This window comes from Sebastes fasciatus, chromosome 3 (genome assembly GCF_043250625.1).
Source record: "Sebastes fasciatus isolate fSebFas1 chromosome 3, fSebFas1.pri, whole genome shotgun sequence".
Taxonomy (NCBI): domain Eukaryota; kingdom Metazoa; phylum Chordata; class Actinopteri; order Perciformes; family Sebastidae; genus Sebastes; species Sebastes fasciatus.
This window is the reverse complement of record NC_133797.1, coordinates 9,952,455-9,974,661: the sequence shown is the minus strand read 5'-3', so window position 1 is coordinate 9,974,661 and position 22,207 is coordinate 9,952,455. Positions and strand designations below refer to the sequence as shown.

At 40.1% G+C, this 22,207-nt stretch overlaps 1 long non-coding RNA gene across 2 annotated transcripts in view; it reads right to left on the bottom strand.

Annotated features, from left to right (window-relative positions):
• LOC141763981 (uncharacterized) overlaps positions 1–21,897 on the bottom strand; it is a 185,929-nt gene extending 164,032 nt beyond the window's left edge. For both annotated transcript variants that reach the window (XR_012593211.1, XR_012593212.1), the window contains exons 1-2: positions 21,542–21,897; positions 18,741–18,820 (exon numbers count right to left, since the gene is read on the bottom strand). This is a non-coding gene — a long non-coding RNA (uncharacterized LOC141763981). The remainder of the gene's footprint in view (positions 1–18,740; positions 18,821–21,541) is intronic.
• Positions 21,898–22,207: the final 310 nt, after the last annotated feature.

Below are 22,207 nucleotides of genomic sequence, written 5' to 3'. Positions count from 1 at the left end.
ACACACACATTCACAAACATACAGAAAAACCTCTCTCCCTCTTGCTGTATGTAAACATACAAACATGCGTCTCTAACATACAGCCATTATAAGAAATGTTGTGCACACACAGATTTTAAATTAAGAGATTCACGCATGCCTGCACAAGCAAACACAATTACCGGATAATATGATTTGGCTGAGAAATCAAATAGAAAGTATCATTAAATACGATGAGAGAAGAGAGCGGGACTTGTGCGAGAGAAATCAACCATCATCATCTCCATCCGTACGAGTTCTCCGCTTCATTCTCCCCGTCCTAACACATCGCCCAGTAAACAGGCTGAGGCCAACGGCTCAACTCAACGCCACCACGTGTTATCCCAGAGTGTCTGCTTACGCCTCCCTGGGTCTAATCAGCTCTGACAAACCAAATATCTCTGGAGAGTTTACGCCACTTGGTTTGACTTGCCGGTTGACTTCTAACTACACAGCAGATTGCATGGCTTTGAGGTCAGTTGCTTTTCCAACAGTTGCTTTTCCAACATTTTACAGCTAATACAGAAAATGTAAAGGGTTAAAGCTGATGAGTTTAACAAAACCCAGCATACTGTAAATAAGTGAAGCATTTTATCAGTTTTGTGGGTTTAAAATAACTGCATGTTCTATTTTTTATTCTTTTAACTTATTCGGTTTTTGCTCTCATGACTGTTTCATACTGATTGGATAAAAACAACTAGATGACTGAACTAAATGTTCAATCATCTAGTCAAAACGGAAGAAGCAGCTCTGCATCATCACCATGGCTATCTGTGTGTTCAGTGATGCTGACTGTGTGCGTTCACTGGTGCGTTCACGTACTCTTGCATGACAGCTAAAGTAGCTCCGTCTAACGGCACTGATGTTCCCTGCCATTTGCCTTCAGGGCTTTTCCTCATTCTCTCTCTTCCTCGCTGACTTTTAAAGTGTTTTTCTGTTTTTTTTTGTTTCTCCTTGAGGAAACATGACCAACAAAGCTTGGCTTCGTGGAGAGCAAGGCCACTGATCTCAGTGTCTGTTTAGGGAGTTATAATGGCCCTGCCAAAGTCTTCCGCCAGTTTACACGTCATTCAGTAAAATACAGGTTAAAGTGAGGGCAAAGGAAGGTGGGGTTAAAATGTTGCCTCTTCCTGAACTCCTTATAAAACGTGGAAGTTATTCAATTAAAGGGACTATTTGTAACTTTTTAAGCGTATAAATGTAGCGGGTCGTCACACATGCGCATTCGCATATGCGCGCTCGCGTGTGGCTGGAGCCTCGTCTCCGCTGCCTGCTGTCCTTCACTCAGAATGCGCGCGCGTCCTCGCTGTCTCGCTCCACCTCTAGACGTGAACGCGCGCTCACTCCACACTGCAGAAGAGTTAGTTTAGCTCTGAGAATATCTAGTGAATGCACAGGGGACGTTTGTGCAGAAATAAATGCTGCAGCTCCTCCAGACCAACAGAGCTTTCCCGTGTCTTGTGAAGTGACGTAGCTCTTCAGAGAGTTACGTTACCCTCTCGTTACCGACCGGGTGCTGGTGTCTCCTCTGCTCTCTCCGGCTGCGGGCGGAGAGAGCAGAGGAGACATGCTGCAGAGCCCCGCTGCTTCAGCCTGCACTTAGGCAGGAAAAGCCAACACTAGGATCAGCAGTGATTCATGGAGAGACCTTTGTCTGGTCAGCTAACATTACTGCCAAGCAGCTGAAATATAGAGTGATATTGTGGTTTTAGCTGACGTGTGTCGCCTCACTGCTTTGAGCGATGCTCGTTCAGGTATATTTAGAGCGAGCAAGCGCGAGCCCGACGCTGACTTTCGTTGATTTCACGGCCACAGGTGTCGCTGTTAAGAAGCATTTCTGAAAGTTACAAATAGTCCCTTTAAAAGAGACGTGACTGGAGTATTTCTTTTCGAAAAAGAAAATTGCAAATTTTGAGGCACAAACTGAAGTCCAACTTCCATGTTAATGTAGTTTTTACTATGGCTTAACGGCTTGATCCCAATTCACAAACCCCATCCACAGTGGCAAAGAGCTGTGATTGGCTAGCAAATAAATGATAATGTGAAAGTAAACTTTTTGATGTAATTCCATATTAATCATTTCTTGCCCGTTTAACCCAATTAAAGACCGATTGTTATTAGGGCTGTCAAGATTGGCCAAAAATTATGTTTGATTATTCCGTCTATAAAAACACATAGAACTATTTGAATATCTGTTGTTGTGCATTATGTCCATAAGAGGGCAAACCAATATGAGAGACATAACTATTTGTATAGGTATATTTATTTTAGGGCTGTCAAAGTTAAATCGATAATAACGCGTTTACGCAAATTTGTTTTAACGCCACGGATGTGCATTACAAGCAAAAATACTATTCGAAAATCACTGGGAATTAGTCGATTATAATTCGAAAATTGCAGCATGACCCACAACCCCGATCTACTTCCTGAAACTACAAGGGGCATGGCGCCGCTTGCGCGCGCGCACTCACACACACACACACACACACACACACACACACACCATTTCACCGGTAGTAACTATTCGATTTTTTATAACTTAACGACTATTTGAAAAATCGAAAATCATGACCCATCCCTATTTAACGCCACAAATTTTTTTTAACGCATTAACCGACTTGCGATTTTTAGGTTGTAGTGGGCTCAGTTTTAAAGCTAGAGTGAAGATACAGGTATCATATGAAATTAGAAAACGCGTTACTTTTTTCATACCGGCTGTGCTCTGTGCTGCAGCACCTCTTTTCATCCTCTGTCTGAAACGCTCTGTTTGAGCTCCTGACCCCCCCAAGCCCCCGAGCCCCCCCAAAAAAAGCCCAGTCTGTTGTGATTGGTCAACTTAACCAAACTCTTTGGACTCCGCTCCAGCTCTGATCTAACTAGCTTTGTTTGAGGGCGTGCAAAACTAGCCGTTATGCGAATGTGTTACTTGCTGACATCACCACATTACGGAAGAAAAGGTGGGACTTCAAGCGAGGTGTTTCAGGCAGTTCAGGAGCAGTGTTTCTGTGGGGGACAGTAACTCCCTTTGGTGTGGACTTTGGGCTTTGTAACTTTGCAATCCTTTTACATACACAAAAAAGTATATAACTCACTAAAGGAAAGGGGAAAAAGCACTAAAGCATAATAGGACCTCTTTAAGATAGATGAATAATGTGTTTTTCTTTAACAAGTTAATTAATTTGTTCTTTCATTTATAGTACAACATAACTGCATATTGGCCTCAGTTTCAAGTGCTTTTCCTCTTCTTCCCCACTGAGCCCGCTCGGATCTACTGTTCAGTAGACATGTGTAATAATAATAACAATATTGCATGGTCTACTTCTCAACCTTGCATAAGGAATAGAGCGGGAGATGGACTTAAGCTGCAGCAGGAAGAGAAGGAACATCAGAGGCCTCAGGGTAACAACCACCTAATTGAAATGCATTTTACTTTGCTACTTTCCACAAAAACTAAAAGGATTGGAGGTTGAGGAAAAGATGGGAGAGATAAAAAATGAATAAAAACAGTTTTTACCTGAATGGTGCAAAGGCCATTTCAGAGCACTCTCTGTAAGGACAGGAAAAAAAGATAGTTATGTACTCTGCATGGTCTATTATGCCTCAAACTGACAATATAGTAAGAAAATGTGAACTGCAAGTCCTGACATTTACTTTGAATTATTTTGACATTTCAACTCCAGCATTTGACTTCGTCACCCCAATTTAACATCAGTCAGACGGTGAATCAGACATATTCAAAAATATCCCTAAAGTGAATCTTCTGACTGCCCATCCATGAGGACATTTCAGATGTCTCCAAGGGAAATAAAATAATCCCATTAGCTGAGCAGACAACCAAATATTGTAACCTCTTTAAGCCTTTTCCCAAATGCAGCTTAAGTTTGATCTCAATTTGGTTTGCAAAGAAACCCATAAAAATCACATTGTCATTTGACATTTTTTCTACTCTTCATTAACTTTGCTCACTTCTCCCCTGAATCATAATGACTAATACTAAAAATATAGCTTTCCATAAATCTGCATCCTCCGCTTTTATATTTGTTTCAGCAGCCACGTGGCTTTAGGGCATTTTACTGCAAGAGAAACAGGTAGAACAAATTTGGAAAACTAATTGTGTTTATTTGTGTACATGCACTGATTGTGTATTTCTGTGATTGTGCCAGAGTACATTTGTGTTCATGTGTTGTGTGTCTGTGTCTCTTTAACCCACCATCCTAAGAACAGATAAAGGCCAGACTGTCTGATAGAGGTGTAATAGTGTTTTTGTCCCTTATCGCTCAAAACAGTACAATACATTTGGTACAAGATTTGGTTTAGTACAGCCTATGAACCAAAAAAAGCTCCACAAACCAATTTATATTTTTCAATATAAACAATGGATCTGATGGCTTCTTGTAGTGTAAAAGGGATCACTGATCAGGACGAATCCACAGATAAGTACTGCCCAACTCAGCAGCTCTAAAAATTATTTTAGCCATTTCTAGCTAGTTGTTTTGTTTGAACGGCTCCAAGATTCTGATTAAGCCCATTCCCAGCAGCAACAAGCTGCAGGTTTCAGCAAAAAAGCTCTGAAAAACCAACTGTGTGCTATGTGCTCAGCACTAAACAGAAGAAAAAACATAATTAGCAACTGAATAGTGAACATAGTGGAGCATCTAGTGAGCTAAGGAGCCAAGTAGTGTTTTCTCTGGAATTGGTGAAAACCAAAACAGAGTTAAAGTGAGGCTAATATGGAGTTAAATGTGTCAGGTGCCTTGAAACATGACTCCAATAGGATGGTAATGTTGCTCAGTGTAACTGTTAGATACAACTTTATAAAAGCAATAATAGTAAGGCTGTGTTTCATCTTGGCATAGGATTATGTGGTGTAGACCACTAATGCAAGAACTCTACCAAGAAAGCTTTGGCAGGTATCAGTTGTTGACTTATCTAAACCTTGTACAGTTAAACGGGAACACCACCTAAATTAAGAATTCCAGTATGTTATTTCCATGTCCTGAAAGTTCAGTCAGTATTTGGAACATGAGCTATTCTCTCTCAAAGCCAGAAACCAGAGAAGTAAGTCTCAAACTTATGCCATCAAGTATAAAGTCTGGAGCTGCTCCATAGACAATGAATGGGAGACTGATTTTATGGACCCATAGAATGTGTTCTTTTTATACCCAAATGAGCTTTAGGGTGCTTTCACACCTAACCCGCTTGGTTCAGTTAAAATTAACTCTGTTTGCCCGGTTAGTACAGTTCGTTTGGGCTGGTATGAAAGCTGTCAATTGAACCCTTGTGTGGACAAACAACTGGTCCACTTCCAAGCGGACTCTGGTGCGGTTTGTTTGTGGTGTGAAAGCAAACAACCCAACCACAAGATATTATCATAGCAGATATGTGATTTTAGCATGATTTCAAAAGCTAAACTACTAATAAATCTGTCTGCTGGTCACGAAATCTATGCTTAGTAGAAAAAACTATGCGTTCATACTACTCATCTGTGAGCGTGCAAAGGGGCTTTAGTTGTCTCTACCATTATTCATCATGAGATGTGGTCGATTTACAGTCTAATAATACTGATAATTAGGACCGTCAAAGTTAACGCGATAGAAATGCGCCAACGCAAAGTCATTTTAATGCCACTAAAAGCGCTAAATTTTGTCATGGCCATTTTCAGGGGTCCCTTGACCTCTGACCTCAAGATATATGAATGAAAATGGGTTCTATAGGTACCCACGAGTCTCCCCTTTACAGACATGCCAACTTTATGATAATCACAGGCAGTTTTGGTCAAGTCATAGTCAAATCAGCACACTGACACACTGACAGCTGTTAAATGGTAAATGGACTTGCTTTTATATAGCGCTTTTCTAGTCTTCCGATCCCTCAAAGCGCTTTACACTACATGTCAGCATTCCCACACACATTCATAATGTAAAGTAATTTGGGGTTAAGTGTCTTGCTCAAGGACACATCGACATGTGACCGGAGTAGCCGGGGGTCAAACCGCCGACCTTCCGATTGGTGGTCGACCTGCTCTACCCTCTGAGCCACAGCCGCCCCATACTGTTGAGACTGCTGTTGCCTGTTGGGCTTGAGTTTGCAAAGGGGTCCCTTGACCTCTGACCTCAAGATATGCAAATGAAAATGGCTTCTATGGGTACCCACGAGTCTCCCCTTTACAGACATGCCCACTTTATGATAATCACATGCAGTTTGGGGTAAGTCATAGTCAAGTCAGCACCCTGACACACTGACAGCTGTTGTTGGCTGTTGGGCTGCAGTTTGCCATGTTATGATTTGAGCATATTTTTTATGCTAAATGCAGTACCTGTGAGGGTTTCTGGACAATATTTGTCATTTGATTTGTGTTGATACTTGATTTCCAATAATAAATATGTGTGATATGTGTGATTAATTTGCGATTTAATTTTAATAAATTTTTTAATATTTGAAACGATTGACAGCCCTACTAATAATGCGTATAATCTGTTATTAATCCATCCATCCATTATCCGTAACCGCTTATTCCATTCGGGGTCGCAGCTGGAGCCGATCCCAGTTGACATTGGGCGAAGGCGGGGTACACCATGGACAGGTCGCCAGACTATCACAGGGCTGAAAAATAGAGAAAGACAACTATTCACACTCACATTCACACCTACAGGCAATTTAGAGTCAACAGTTAACCTAACCTGCATGTCTTTGGACTGTGGGAGGAAGCCGGAGAATCCGGAGAAAACCCACACTAACACGGGGAGAACATGCAAACTCCACAAAGAAGGGCCCAAATATGGATTCAATCCTGCGACCCTCTAGCTGTGAGGCGACAGTGCTAACCACTGCACCACCACACAGCCCCATCTGTTATTAATCAAAGAACATAAATATTCACATCAGAAGCATTAAAGTGCTGCATACATTTCTGTCAGTCACTGGAATTTGAGTTCCCCACGTGGGTCCTGATGATGCAGGATGACAATCACCAAAACTGTCGATTCAATGAGTCACCTGTCAATCTGAATAATTTCCTGTTTACTCCTCTGGTCATAGTATAAAGAACACACCACCATGTAGATAAAATCTGAGTTCAAAAGTTTACTTTTTCATGTAATCAGAACAGTTGTATCTGCATTTGCATTTATCACAGTCCCTGTAAAATCCAACATCATAGAAATACTTTGAGAGGGCACAGACACTGAGATGGTGCATCTTTTTGCCAATGAAATAAAGTATTGATTGAGTTCATATTTGTATGTAAACTATTAATTACAAATCAATATTTTCTTACACCCCTATTGTTTGTGCCAAATTTGAACAAATTCCCTCAAGGTCTTCCTGAGATATGGCGTTCACAAGAATGGTACGGATGGCCAGACGGACAACCCAAAAACATAATGCCTCCAGCCACGGCTGTCGCCGGCGCGGACGCATAAAGATTAACCTATATACTCAGAACATTCCCCTGGGTGCCCTCAGTGTCATCTATAACATCTTTCCCCATTCATTGTCTATGGAGTAGTTCCACACTTTATACTTCGTGACATCACTAATCTAGATTTGAGAGAGAGTTGTTTATGTTTACTAATATTTTTGGAATGTCTTAGACCATAGGAATAACATGAATTTTGAAAATGGCTGTAGTTCCCCTTTCACATTACTGATGGGGCAAATGCAAAAAGGAAGAGGGAACTCTATTCCTGTATTATTCAGATCCCCCGTTTAAGAGTAAATTATAGTAACAATGGATAAATATTATAGTGACATTAAAGACTATGTATGCTGATGTTCTCCAACCCAAGTCAGGCAACATTATGCCAGGGGCAAATGGCTGCATCAACACACAAACTCATTTGCTATGGTACCACTGCATGTGTCCATTGTCACGTAAAGTCCTTCTCCCCACAGTGTTCAAGCATTCATTAAAACAATGACCAACATCAGGAGTGCCGTTTGCATCTTAGTCTGACTCAGAGAGTGTGGCATTTAAGCATAATATGCTCAGAGTGCTTGAGCCTCAGTATGTTCATTCCTGTGCACATATTCAAATTGGACCAATGCAAACACACTGACCTTGTTCTCTTTTAGATGACTTACTGACCATGTCCAGATGTTTGAGGACTTTTATTTCAACAGAATGAATAGCTCATGAGTCACTGTTTAGTGTTCATGTTTGTCAAAGTAAAGAAATCTAATATTTAGTTTCCCCTGCTGTACCAACAACAAACTGAATGGTTTACCTCGTAACCACATTTCAAATTGTGAATTTTGTGTACTACTATAGCCATACTAATCTCTGCAAGCTTAGCCATATGCACTATAGTCTTCATGAACGGTGAAAAATAAATCACACTCATGTAGTGTCTATTTAAAATCATTATCCCATCATAGATTCCCACGTTGTGTATGCAATCCGTCTGTGAGAAGGTGCCGACAGAAGTTGCCCCAGGAAATCGATGTAATCACACACAAATGGTGCAGAGCTGTGTCCAATTTCACACGCATTGTCGCCGCTCACGGCTACTCTGGTCTGACCTCTGACCCCTCCAGCAACCAGACACTGGTTGTTGTAGTACAACTCTATGGCAACAACACTCCAACCAAATCAAAAGCAGATACTGTCTTTTAACAAATCACGAGCAATGAAAGTCAAGACGGAAAAACAAGGTTATTAATATAAGAACTGATTACACAATACTGGTATGGTGAGAGTCATGCATCTCCATTGTTCTTTCTCATAAATGTAATGGCGTCAAATTATTTGACTGAATAACATCAATAAAGATTAAGACTCTCAAACTTCTTTAAAGCACGGCAGAAAGGGTATGAGAAAGGTATGTGAAAGCACACAACGGAAAAAAGTCCTAAAACCTTTTTTCAATTCTCTCCTCCTCCCTTTTACGGCTCTTTGTGCAAAAAAAGGAAATCACAACAAATAAAGGGGAAGCAGAACGAGGGGTAAACAAACTGACTACTGGTGAAACTGCCACTTGTTAAAAGAGCTTAAGCTGGCAAATTAGTTTTGGGGTCAGACCCTGACTCTGGTCCATTGTCTGCCGTGACACCAGTTCGTCATGCCTCTGCAGAGAAAATCAAATAAAACAATAGCAGCGTAACAGGAAAGATCAGTTGATGTTTTAGTAAATCCTCGTGATGGCCATTGTAGGAGTCATGGATGGGTAGCCATGAGAGTGTTTAGTAAAGGAAGTGACTCAGAGAGATGTCCAACTGTGTGCTGCTCACACAAGGTCTTAGTTATCACACTCAGTTAGACAGTGAAAAAACAAAAAAAGGAGGTTTCAACTTCAAGGAGAAAAAGGATACATTAATGTTTCTAAGCCAATTCACACTTTCACAACATTTTCCTTTATCCACCGCTACAAATAGTTTTGTCTTGCTATTTTATTTTGAATGTCATCTCAGGATGCAGCAACCAAGACAATGAACCAGGAAAAAAATTAGTACAAACCAAGAAGCATATTTATGTAATGCTAGTAGTTTGAGCGAATGACAACTAATCATTTACTGCTAGTCATTAGGGCTGGGCAATATATCGATATTATGTCAATATCGTGATATGAGACTAGATATCATCTTAGATTTTGGATATGATAATATCGTAATATGCCATAATTGTTGTCCTTTCCTGGTTTTAAAGGCTGCATTACAGTAAAGTGATGTAATTTTCTGAACTTACCAGACTGTTCCAGCTGTTCTATTATTTGCCTTTACCCACTTAGTCATTAAATCCACATTACTGATGATTATTTATCAAAAATTTCTTTGTGTAAATATTTTGTGAAAGCACCTATAGTCAACCCTACGATATCATCGCAATATCAATATCGAGGTATTTGGTCAAAAAAAAATATTGTGATATTGGATTTTCTCCGAATCGCCCAGCCATAGTAGTCATTGCCGTCTAGCTGTTCATTGTAAACTGAGGAGTTTCCAGCTGCAGATTAAAGTCTTAATTGTCTCAAACTGGGATTAGGGCTGTCAATTAAAATATTTAATCATAATTAATCACATGATTTTCCACAGTTAATCCTAATTAATCACACTTTTTTTTTTTTTTTTCAAAATGTACCTTAAAGGGAGATTTTAGAAGTATTTGGAAGTATTCAATACTCTTGTCAACATGGGAGTGGACAAATATGCTTGTTTTATGAAAATGTATGTTTATATTTATTACTGGAAATCATTTAACAACACAAAACAATGACAAATATTACAGAAATCCTCACAGGTACTGCATTTAGCATAAAAAATATGCTAAAATCATAACATGGCAAACTGCAGCCCAACAGGCAACAACAGCTGTCAGTGTGTCAGTGTGCTGACTTGACTATGACTTGCCCCAAACTGCATGTGATTATCATAAAGTGGGCATGTCTGTAAAGGGGAGACTCGTGGGTACCCATAGAACCCATTTTCATTCACATATGAAGTTTGGAGCGTTATTTAGTCTCCTTCACAACAAGCTAGCATAGCTAGAATGGATTCCTTAGGTTTTTTAGTTTCAAATGATGTCAGTATCTTCACTCTAGCTTTAAAACTGAGCCTGCTACAACCTAAAAATCGCAAGTTGCATGAATGCCGTAAAGAAATTAGTGTGGTTTAAAACAAATTTGCGTTAATGCATTATTATTGCTTTAATTTTGACAGCACTAATTGGAATAATTCATGTTCACAGTACCGTTGTGGCTGCACGGCAAAATAGGAATGTCTGTTCAATTCTTAAATCAAGCTTAGCCTGCTAAAGTCTGCATTTGCCCTTTCCAGTGTCCACACACACACACACACACACACACACACAGAGAAGCATACATACACCTCATTCAGTTACTCATGCACCCCTTAACCCACCGCCCCCACACGCACATACACACAGTCTACTGTTCCTCTGCCCTTACTGTGTGCACGTCCAGTGGCAGGCCCGAGTCTGTAATTGCTGCCTCTGTGGCATGGACAGACAGGCGGACTGGGGATTGGAGATGACACGCACCCATTATTAGTGGACCAAGTGCTGTTTTTGCAATTACAGGGGGTTTGGCTGAGCACACTGAGCACACTGAATCGGACTCTGGGATTCTCTATTCAGAAGCCATTTAAACTCCAACTGGCTGCACAGCTTCTGTTGGCTCTGGCCTAAACAGCGCTGGGCTGGGCCTCTCTGTGAGCCTGAAAAGCTGTTCTGATGGGGTTTGGAAAGGATAAGTGAATCAAGTCTTTGCTTGGTCAACGTATGATTCAATCATGAGTCCTACAATCCAAATACAATACAATACAATTTTTGCAAAGGCAGCACCCAGGAGGCAGGCAAGATAAACAAAGTTTAGAAAAGGCTACCTGGCTGTTTCAAGGCTGAGTGTGGACAGCCTGAAGGCAGAGCAGAAAGAAACAACAGAGCTAAACTGAACAGATTCCCCATCCAACACATCTCTTTAAGGTGCAACACAGAGAGCAGAGTCAATTCAGAGTGATTTGACAGCCAGTACACTAGGGCACTGCTGGAGCAGGTATCACCTGTAAACTGATCCTGGACTTCTTTTCATGTTGATATGTGCTGGGATAACCTCAGATAATATTTTTAATCTAAAGCCATGCATTGAGAATTGTTCAATCCTGTATATCTGGCAATGTTACTAAAGGTGGACTCATAGAAATAAAACAGAAATAGAAGGGTCATTGAACTGTTTTCCGTGGTCAATTGACTAGTGCAAAAGAAAATGGCAATTGTTGTTATGGTGACAACAGAACACACGTCAGTGGGGCCATAAAGTGTGGTTGCAGCTCGCTGGGAAGAGAACGGACGCAGCTCCTGAACACCAACCCTGTCTCCCACAAAATTATGTTCCGATACAACTAAACTGCATAACCAAAATACTGGGGCTTTCAAAGTCAACAAGATAATAATACGTTGACGCAAATTTGTTTTAATGCCACATTTCTTTAACGCATTAAAGCAACTTGTGATTTTTAGGTTGTAGCGGGCTCAGTTTTACAGCTCGAGTGAACTGGCATAGATACTGGTATCATATGAAACTAGTTAACCTAATGAATCCATTGGTACCAACCAATAGCGTGTTGCTAAATTTTGGCAAGGAAAAACTGGCATTGCCATTTTTAAAGGGGTCGCTTGACCTCTGACCTCCAGATATGTGAATGAAAATGGGTTCTATGGGTACCCACGAGTCTCCCCTTTACAGACATGCCCACTTTATGATAATCACATGCAGTTTGGGGCAAGTTATAGTCAAGTCAGCACACTGACACACTGACAGCTGTTGTTACCTGTTGGACTTGACTTTATCATGTTATGATTTGATTTTTATTGTTTTGTGTTGATACTTGATTTCTAATAATAAGTACATACATTTGCGTAAAGCAAGCATATTTGCCCACTCCCATGTTGATAAGAGTAAATACTTGACAAATCTCCTTTTCAGGTACATTTTGATCAGATAAAAAAATATGCCATTACTTTGCAATTAATCACAATTAACTATGGACAATTACATATTTCAAACGATTGACAGCCCTATGAAATACGTTATGAGGGAAACATATTTTCTAGTTTTAAACATGTGGTTAACATTGTAAATTGGAACAAAACAAAATAGTTTTACATGGGACACAGACAGCTGTCTCCTGGGGGAAAGTCTGGTGTTTGCTGCTAGATAGCTTGCTAATTCCACCATGATTCAACGCCACACTGGTTACAGGAAATGAGCTGAACAAAGTTGTCACTCATCTGGCGATAGCAATGCGCTTTCCTCCGCTGTGACAAGAGTGTGTGGATGAAGCATTAAGTTATTAAATTTAAACGAGCAGTGAAGAAGTAACGTTATAAAGCGAGAGAGACAGACTAAATGAGTCAGTCGTTACTGCAAAACCTCACCTCAGTGAGTCTGCAACTTGCCGCAAGTCTGTTTAGTTTGAAGTCAGCCCGCTACAACGGTCGCTTTGGCAATGGTACACATAAAAATGTCCGCCGCTCTGACCATCCTTTTACATTGATTTAAATTGGAATGACTGTTATACTCTTACTCTAATTCTATGGATGGACACAATGCAGGCAGACCAAATGTTGTCTGGGCTATTCAGAAAATGCAATGTAGTAAATGCTGTTAAAAGAAGATTTGTTTGATTTTCAAGTGGCTATTAAAGGAATGGTTGGATATTTGGGAAACACACTTATTTGCTTTCTTGTCAATAGTTAGATGAGAAGATCAATACCACTCTCATATCTGTCTGTTATATGTGAAGCTAACTAAACAACTAATCTACCAGCACATCTAAAGCTCACTAATTAGTATCTTGTATCCTGTTTGTTTAATCTGTTCAAAAAACGCAAGAGTAAAAACAACATTTTGTGGTTTTACAGGTGTGCTCAGGAGCAGCGACTTCCTGGAGTCACTGCTAACCTTACAGTGATGACAAGGCTTTAAGATGTCGCTGCTACCTGCAAAGAAAAAGTCTCTGTTTCCAGTTTTTATGCCAAGCTATGCTAACTGTCTCCTGGCTGTAGTTTCAAAATATTTTCTTAAAGTATTCCTTTAAAAGAGTACAAATGTTCCCACCCCTGCACTCATTCAGAAGAACTGTCAGATGATCTGATTGTTACAAAGAAAATGCAGAGAAACAGCTTGCAGATTGCCTGTCTGGTAGAATGCACATACCTACTACACTTCTCAGCACTTTCTGTGTTTTCTGTCAGAGCAATGGCCTTGTCTTCTGAATGCACTAAATGGTCGACAAAAGTCTGGATAGTGGATTCATCTCTAAAATACACTTAAGATTATAAGAATTTCTTCAAGGTGTGACAAGAAAATATTCAAGCCCCCAGTGCAGTACAGAATACAGCTATCAGTAAAAGAGTAGCTGAACAATCAGCACACATACTGTGCAGCTGTGTATTCTCAGGTAGAGGAGTTCCCAGGAAGTCTAGACATACATATTAGTTCTGCCCAGCAGGTCAGTAAGAGAGGGGGTCTGACTCGGAGCCAGCCAGCCGCTCAGGCATGAGGAGGGTTTTGAACCTAGCTGAGTCTATACGGCCCGGTGCTGGGGCTGAGGTTGTGGTTATTGTGCCGGCAGCCAGTGGCTGCTGCGTACCTGCAATCTCCCTGATGATAATGCAACATGGCAGCCCCGAGGGCAGAGCCCATACAACTTTCTCAGCCCTCTCTGAGTAATTGGTGACCCCTGAACCTGCCCTTCGTATAAAGGGAGGGAGGGGAGGGGAAAGGGAGGAGGGGGGGGAGACAGGACAAGGGATAGTCAACAGAGACACTGGAAAAGGGGAGACAGGGTCATAAAGAGGAAAGGAAGACAGAAGGCAGGAGAAGGAAAAAATCAAGGAGACGCGAGCTGGGAGGAAAAGGTTAATCTCTTTTACTGTGGATAGTTTGAAAGTTCAACAGAGACAGAAAAAATCTGCAGCCCAGTTGTGTCCATCACACATTGGGGGCAAATGGGGAGACCCTTCGCCTCCGTTCTGTCCTCTAACTGCATGTTCTATCAGCCAGGTATTCTCATTTATCAGTACGATCAAAGGAACCATTTATTGTTATCTCCGCCAAGATATTATGTATTCAGTCGTGTGTGTGTGTGTGTGTGTGTGTGTGTGTGTGTGTGTGTGTGTGTGTGTGTGTGTGTGTGTGTGTGTGTGTGTGTGTGTGTGTGTGTGTGTGTGTGTATCTCTATGTCTGTTTGTCTGTCTGTCCAAGGCTAATCATGCATACTGCTGGACCCATCAGCTTAATATTTATTGTGCTCATTTAAGACTAATGACCTCTCATGGTTGCAGTGATTCACACTTTTTGAAAACATATGTTATTGACTATTTTATACCGTCATTGACTGCTGACTCCTCACAACTCTTATCCATCCGGTAGGAGCTACAAGCGATCAACAACTGCTTCAGTTTGGACTATTGTTTCCGGTACAGATTACAAAATTGTTCCTCTCTTAATTTGCATGCCTAGGTAAGACAATTGCATGTATGCATGTATGTATGTACTGTATGTATAACTATGGCTTAGCAAATGACAAACTGAACTGAGCACTGACTACAACGGAGCGCACCTTCTCATGCCGGTAGGGGGAGAGCTAGTTAGCTGTTAGCAGCCGGTGGGCAGCAGAGTCTTGCAGTATGTCTGGCTAACAGAGCTAACAGCTAACTGAACTAAACACACAGCGGGACAGACAGTTTCTGTTCAGAGGAAGCATTAAACAGTCAAGATGAAGCGTTACACAGTGAACTGCAGTTGAGCTGCATAGAGCCGTGCAGACAGCTACATAGATCAGGGGGCTTCAGGACGAGGGAATCTGTCTGATATGATGTGAAAGCGGCATTAAACATAATCATAAAAATGTAAATAATGTTTCAGTTGTGACTAGTGGAAACGTATGTTGGGAAAACAGTATTTTACTCATTATTTTGTTAAAAAATATAATCCAATTGGCATTATGTTTCTTTAAGTATATTTGCAGTAGTGTATTAAAAGTATATAAATAAAATTTTTAGGAGACAGAGTTAGCAAAAAAGTAGGTTTATGGAAAACAAAGGCCAATGCTCACTAGAACTTAAAGACGGGCAGTAGAAATTTTGCGCTGTTGGATGGGAAAGACAAACATTAATTACATCAACTGGAACACCAAATAGCCCATAATATGTGGGGACCATTGCATCGATACAGGCTGACATTTCACAACATTGACTGGCTCTTGAAAGCTACAATCAGGCTAAGACATCACCACAGATTTCAATATGCAGCGCAGGCCATATGGTACAGAGAAGCTCTTCGAGCTTTTTATAAAGCTACCTATTCTTTACTCGAGGTGCTCCATGTTCCCCATCTCTATCTTTGTCTTTGGGCAGTACATATTAGTCTGTCCCACTGCATTCATCGCCCGGCCCTGTCTGTGTTGGTTTTTCTATGCAGTATGAATCCATTTGTCTCCACTGATGGAAAATAATTGCAAAGCAAACAAATCATCTCTGCCACATTGAGCAGGCCTCTACTCCTGGGGCAGAGCAGCTAGATAGCTACAGGAATGAAAGACAGACCGACACAGAGAGGAACAGAGAGAGAAAGGAAGGAGAGGGAGAGGAAAAGAGGAGGATGGAGGAAGTTCAGAGCAAAGTGGTTTGGCATTTGCATTTTATGTGCAGAGTGTTAAAACGGGTTACGTTAGAGAAACTGATGCAGTCAGATTGAAAGTGACTACACAGTGCATTGAGGAGGCCAGAGAGAGAGAGAGAGAAAGAGAGAAAGGCAAAAACCTCAGTAGAAGTCTGCCAGATGGAAACTCACTCCAGGAACATAAGGAGGAGACATCTGGGAACACACTGCCTTGGAAAGAAGATAATTATAGTATGATTCAAAAATGGCCTTTTCAAAAAGAAAACCTACAAATGCATCATAACTGTTCATGTTGTTCTGACTATAATATTAGTAGCAGAGGTCATTGATGAGGCAAGAAGAAGAACGCCTTGGAAATAGAGATGTTGCGGAAGTTTTATGAGAAAGTACAGGCTTGTTTAACATGAAGTTAAATCTATTTATTATTTTTTATTTTGGAAGGCCCATTAAGATCAGTCATGTGTATAGAGATACTAGAGAGAGTGACCACCCAATTCATATGCAGATTCTGCTTGTGTGAAGGTTACAATCAAGAGCAACCTCCCACACAATGGATGTTCATAGGAAAGAAATTCTGAGTACAGGTAGACCTAGATCCAGCTAGTATTTGAAGCCCCTCAAAACTTTATTTCAAATTCTACATTTTCTCTGTATCATTTATATTTGTGGATAAATAAGCAAAAATCAAAGTTAAAGTTGGAAGAAACATCTTTAGTTATTATTAGGGCTACCAATCGATTTAAATATTTAATTGCAATTAATCGCATGATTGTCCGTAGTTAATCGTGATTAATGGAAATGAATCGCCGATTTTTTATCTATTCAAAATGTACCTTAAAGAGAGATCTGTCAAGTATTTAATACTCTTATCAACATGGAATATGCTTGCTTTATGTAAATGTATGTATATATGTATTATTGGAAATCATCTAACAACACAAATCAATGACAAATATTGTCCAGAAACCCTCACAGGTACTGCATTTAACATAACAAATATGCTCAAATCATAACATGGCAAACTGCAGCCCAACAGGCAACAACAGCTGTCAGTGTGTCAGTGTGCTGACTTGACTATGACTTGCCCCAAACTGCATGTGATTATCATAAAGTGGGCATGTCTCTAAAGGGGAGACTCATGGGTACCCATAGAACCCATTTTCATTCACATATGTTGAGGTCAGAGGTCAAGGGACCCATTTGACAATGGCCTTGTCAAAATGTAGCGTAAGTTTAGCGCATTATTTTAGGCTGCTTTGCGAAGAGCTAGTATGACATGGTTGGTACAATCTGAGCCCGTCACAACCTAAAAATCGCAAGTTACGTTAATGCGTTACAGAAATTAGTGGCATTAAAACGAATTTGCGTTATTATTCACGCAGAGTTTACCACTCAGATTTGATTGACAGTGGCTTGGCAACATCCAGAGACACCCACCAACTGTCATCAGAATTTGATTCAAATGTTTCTCAATCTTGATGCATGGAAGTAAGCGACATCACATTTTCCTACTTAGCCCCGCTGACTTCAAACCAGTCTGAAAAAGCTCAAATAAAAACACAAATACAGAAATCTCTCAAGTGAAACAAGGCTAAAGTGAGAACGGCTCACATACCCCCGCCCACTGCTTGACCCCTACTAAAGTGGGGCCAAAGGTTTTGCCCTTTTAGAACTAATGATTAATTGATAAGTTGTCACCTATTAATATTTTGATAATTGATTAATCTGTTTGAGTACTGTCTTAAGAAAATAAGGTCAAAATTGTCAGAATCATAATTTTTGGCCAAAATTTCAAATATTTTGGGAACCCTGGACTTTAAACCCCCAGAAGGCACAACAAGACCACACTGTCAACCATCATACCAAATTTGAAGTTCCTAAGTTAAATAGTTTCAGAGTTCTGCTCCGGAAACGAAAGTGTGACACGCGAACGGACGGAAGGACGGAAGGACGGACATGCGGAGCGCTATATACCCCCGACTACGTTGTCGCGGGGGTATAATAACCAAAACTGTCAAAAATGTGGGCAGAAAGTTGTATCTTCATGTAGGATCCCATCACTCGTAAAACGCTGATTGAGAAAATGGGTTTTCAGGGCCTTTAAAAGGGCCAGTGTGTAGGATTTGGCAGCATCGAGCACTGAGAAACTTCTACCGTGTGCCAAGCGTGTAGGAGAATTATGGTGGCTGATGCTAAAACACAAATGGCCCTATAGAGACAGTGTTTGGTTTGTCTGTTCTGGGCCACTGTAGAAACATGGCAATGCAACACAGGACCATGAAGAGGACCCGCTCCGTATTTAGATATAAATGGCTCATTCTAAGGTAACAAAAACACACTTTTTTCATGTGATTATACACTAAAGAAAACATATTTATTAACATTATATTCCATTTCTACCAATAGATCCCCCTAAATGCTACACAATGGCCCTTTAAGCTGTTGTCATCGACTGTAATCCAGATATATAAAAAAAAAGAAAAAAGCAGGTGCAGCAAAGTTCTTCATTAAATGCAGTATCTGTTTTGTCTGTTTTCATGAATAGACAATGATTATCCCTGTGTTGTGTGTATTATGCAATACCTTGTTCTGGAGTTTATAAGTTGACCAGGTAGTAACGCACATATCTGTGAGTGTTCCGCATGTATCCAGACTTCAACTCCCTATAACAAAGGGTTAAAAGGTTCAAAGAAAAGGTGAGTATCTATCAAATAATATCAGAAGATAAGGTTAATATTATTACTTCCAGCATGACTTTCCAAAGCTTTAGGTTCAAAAGGCAGAGACTTTGACAGTTTGTGCAACACATAAAGGCACTCATGCTACTGCAACAGACCTAAACTTAATATAGGCTTTCAAACAGGCATTACCATGGTTTACGTATGAAATGGTTAACCTTTCAATTTATAACATGTATGCTTTACATCCAGCTTTGTGGGATGTAATTGGAACGTTATGACGTCCAACATGAGACTTTTATTAACACCAGGGCTGTCAAAGTTAACGTGATAATAACGCGTTAACGCAAATAATGCTCCAAAAAACGGGCATGACCATATTTAAAGGGGGCCCTTGACCTCTGACCTCAAGATATGTGAATGAAAATGGGTTCTATGGGTATCCACGAGTCTCCCCTTTACAGACATGCCCACTTTATGATAATCATTTGCAGTTTTGGGCAAGTCATAGTCAAGTCAGCACACTGACACACTGACAGCTGTTGTTGCCTGTTGGGCTGCAGTTTGCCATGTTATGATTTGAGCATATTTTGTTATGCTAAATGCAGTACCTGTGAGGGTTTCTGGACAATATGTTTCATTGTTTTCTGTTGTTAATTGGTTTCCAGTAATAAATATAGACATACATTTGCATAAAACAAGCATATTTGCCCACTCCCATGTTGATAAGAGTATTAAATACTTGAAAAATCTCCCTTTAACATTTTGAACAGATAAAAATGTGTGATTAATCGTGATTAACTATGGACAATCATGCGATTAATCGCGATTAAATATTTCAATTGATTGACAGCCTTAATTAACACTAATAAAATGTCCAACAGTTATTGGTGCGGCCCAAATTATGTATGTTAGACTCAGTTAATTTCACTGATACATGGTCTCATAATGAGGATGTTTCTCCAATTACTGCAGACTGCACTAAGCTCATGATCATCATAAAACCTGCTCTGAGCATATATCACCAGTCTACAGGGTCAATAACTACTGTAGGTTCCTGGTTAACTGCATGCATTGCATAGTATAGACTATACTATGCAGGCCTCCATATAGTGCAGCTAATTATGGGACAGATTATGGATATAAATCACGCTCTGGCTTAATACACTTAGATTAGTTCAAGCACAGTTCAGCGTGCTTTAGGAACAGATAGCAGATGGACTGTGAGGTTAGGAGAGGTTGCACGCGATCCAGTCCCCAGCAGATATTATTGATAGACTGCTGTGCATCCTCTGCTCCAGCTGGGACAATTGGGTATAAGCTTTAGGATGCAGGAGGTGGTGCAGATGGATTATGCTGCATAGACCTAAATAAACACACACTACAGACTAGTGCAACCATGGATTAATTTTAGATTCAAGCCCTTTATTGTCATTGTTTAGTACAACGAAATTAGATTGTGACAATCCCATAGCAGCTAATGAAAAGATAATACAATATAAAAAGAGATAATACAATATAAATATAAAAAATATAAAAGCTAGTACAATATATAAAAATACAATATGTATGTCTATCATTATCATTACGCTATTTGTAGTCATGGTGCACATGACCATGCATTGCCCCTTATGTGTATGCTTAATAATTTGCTGTGTAAAACGTTTTAAGTGTACCTAACGCCTTATGTGCACGCCTTCAGTCTCAGGTAGTTAGTGCCGATTGGTTGGTTCAGGTATGTTTATAACAGGATTAAAAAGTATCGTTTTGATTCAGTGTGCATCATAGCTGCCTGTTTGCACTGCTCTCATGTAGGATTTATACATTTGTTTTAAGTAAATATCACGGTTTTCATTTGTTACATACAAAAAGCCACGCTGGACTCAACCAGAGCAGTTTTTTGCAAAAGGAAGCAAAACCACCCAAAAACCTTACCTTAACTTTAACCAAAACAAAATACACTAAAACTGAAAACAAATAAAAAATAAAAGCACAGAAATGAGTGGTGATATTTTCTAAGAATTGGGAAACAATGTCATTGTCTGCAACATTAAAATAAGTTTCTTACCAGGGCTGACGATTAAAATATTTAATCGTGATTAATCGTATGATTGTCCAAAGTTAATCGCGAAAAATCACAATTTAATCATACATTTTTTATCTGCTCAAAATGTATCTTAAAAGGGAGATTTGTCAAGTATTTAATACTCTTATCAACATGGGAGTGGACAAAAATGCTTGCTTTATGCAAATGTATGTGTATATTTATTATTGGAAATCAATTAACAACACAAAACAATGACAAATACTGTCCAGAAACCCTCACAGGTACTGCATTTAGCATAAAACAATATGCTCAGATCATAACATGGCAAACTGCAGCCCAACAGGCAACAACAGCTGTCAGTGTGTCAGTGTGCTGACTTGACTATGACTTGCCCCAAACTGCATGTGATTATCATAAAGTGGGCATGTCTGTAAAGGGGAGACTCGTGGGTACCCATAGAACCCATTTTCATTCACATATCTGGAGGTCAGAGGTCAAGGGAACCCTTCTTCACCAAAATGTAACTCAAGTTTGGAGTGTTATTTAACCTCCTTCTCGACAAGCTAGTATGATATTATTGGTACCATTGGATTTTTATTTTCATATGAGCCAGTATCTTCACTCTAGCCATAAAACTGCGCTTCTGTGTGAGAGCCTACCTTAGGGTTGACTGCTGAAGGAAAAGCTTGTAGTTATCTGTGGCGCAAAAACCTGCAGAGGCATCCTGCGTTTTCTCACACGAAAAACTAACTTCAGTAACTTAACCTCCTGTTCTCCCGTGAGAAAGGTTAGGGTGAGGTGTGCCGACTGGCTAGTAACATTAATTTCATTTAAACTTTTTTATTTTGGCCTGCTGTTAGCAAAACAACTTGACTGTTAGCTAAAAAGTAGCTGGTGGCAATCACAACAAACCAAACGCACCTGTCGCTCTGTGAGGGCGGAGGGATACATGCAGCACGCGTCTGGGCAGTAGCACTAAAGCCTATATGTAATACAATAATGTTCTTCCGCAGCAGCAGCAGACGGATGATTTTCTCTTTTGGTGACTTCTGAGAACTAATTTCACGACCTTTCACTTGAAAGTTAATTTCTGTACTGACTGTAATATCAACAAATTAAACCAATTCTCCTTGTTGAGAACTCAATGCGTCTGTGAGGAAATACATGAATTTACTGAATGAAAGAAGTGTACAAACGCCCCTTACCACCCATTACTAATTAGACTACTCATCATTGACTTTAAAGGAGTTGGCATCGTCTGTCATTACATGTTGTCTGGCGCCCTCTGCTGATCAAAAACCACAACAGCATCTAAAAATAGGTTA